This window comes from Triticum dicoccoides, chromosome 1A (assembly GCF_002162155.2).
Source record: "Triticum dicoccoides isolate Atlit2015 ecotype Zavitan chromosome 1A, WEW_v2.0, whole genome shotgun sequence".
NCBI classification, from domain to species: Eukaryota; Viridiplantae; Streptophyta; class Magnoliopsida; order Poales; family Poaceae; genus Triticum; species Triticum dicoccoides.
This window is the reverse complement of record NC_041380.1, coordinates 41,128,379-41,130,084: the sequence shown is the minus strand read 5'-3', so window position 1 is coordinate 41,130,084 and position 1,706 is coordinate 41,128,379.

Sequence of the window (1,706 nt, the reverse complement as noted above, 5' to 3'; positions counted from 1 at the left end):
CGGCGGCGTCGAGCGCGGTCGTCGGGGCAAGCGGCGGGGCGCTGCCCCGATCCGATCGGGGAAAGGGAGAGCGGCGTGGGGCGGGGAAGTGGGGGATCGATCCCGATCCAGATCGGATCGGGAGAGGGGGAGTGGGAGCGAGTGGGGAGTGGGTTAGGGTTTCGGGTGTCGTGGGGGGCATGTGTAGGCCAGGGGTGGGCTGGCCTGGGCCAGTTGGGTTGGCTGGCTGGGCCTGTTGGCCCATGTGGGGAGGGGGACTTGTTCTCCTTTTGCTTGTTTTGTTTTGTTTTTCCTTTTCTATTTTTGACCTTTTCCTTTTATTTATTTCCTTTCTGTTTTTTTATCATTTTAAATTATTTAGACATCTTCTAAAAATGTGATTGCTGTACCATAACTACCCTTGTAATATTTGGCACCCACCGAACATTTTTGTTTCTACCTTCGAAAACTTTTATTGTCGACATTAATTTTAAATTTTAATTTGACGCGGTTTCGAACTAACGCGAGATTAGCAACAGTAATCGAGGTGACTTGGCATCTTTAGCGGAGGGTTACTATGGCTTAATTATCCGGGCGTCACAATGTTGGAGGCGGAGAGTGGAGCACGATGGATCGCCGGAGGAAGAAGACGAAGGCCGAAATAGTCCAGGAGTTCTAGAATGATGCGGGCTTCCCGACGCCAGCATCTCGTTTCTGGGAGCACCGATCGCCGGCATCACCTGCGGAGTCTCTGAATCCCAATGGATCGGGTATGCTGTCTTGCAGGGAGCTGGCGGGGACCGCCGTTTCGGAGAGCTCGGAGCCCATTGGTTTGGAGTCGCCATCGGTGTCGGTGACCGCGGAACCTTCCTGGCGCAAACCGCTGTCGTCGCCAGCCGGATTGAGGGTGGCCAGGCCGCCGCGCATGGGGGCTTGGCGCGGACCCCTGCCGCCGCGCCGGGTGACGCCCCCACCGGTGCTGGGGCAGTTCTTTGACACGGCTAGGCAGAGCCCTTCCTTAGCTGGTCGTCAATGGCCGCCGGCGACGGCCGCCTCGCCGGGATCTTACCTCGGTCGGGAGGTTTTAGTGTCGAGATCATGGGGAGTTCAAAATCCCGCGACCTCGGTCTTTGGGCCCATGCATGCAAATATGGAGACGGACCAATCTGTGTTTTTGTGGGCCTTTCTCAAGACGTGGATGCGATCGATCTGGGCAGGTTTTCCTAAATAGCAGACCGTGATCGCAACGATTCCATCGATCAATTCGCCGCCGTCCTCATATGCTACAACACAACACCTGATCGCCGCCCAACCTCTGCACACCTCGCGGACGCCGTCTACAACTGCGGCGGTACCTCCATTCACCGGGGTTGCCCGCTCCTATGTGGCAATCGCGACGACGTTTCCACACCCCATGGTCGGCGTTCCTCCGACAGCTCATGGCGCTGCAGCCATAGGAGGGCCAAGCCCTCGCGCCCCTCCGGTCGCAGGGGCGATCCCTGCTCCTTCGCGTCCTCCAGCTTCGGCGTCGGGATACTCCGGTCCAACGCATCGGCAATGGGTACCGGCGCCGGTATACAACTACGGTCTTCCACAGCAGCAACCCTTTGGTTATGGCCATGGTGGGCAATTCATCTCGCCGTACGGTATGGCCGCCGCCAGAGGACAACCTCCCATGTATGGGGTTCCACTAACCGGGGTGTCCACCCCTCCGCAGATCCATCCAG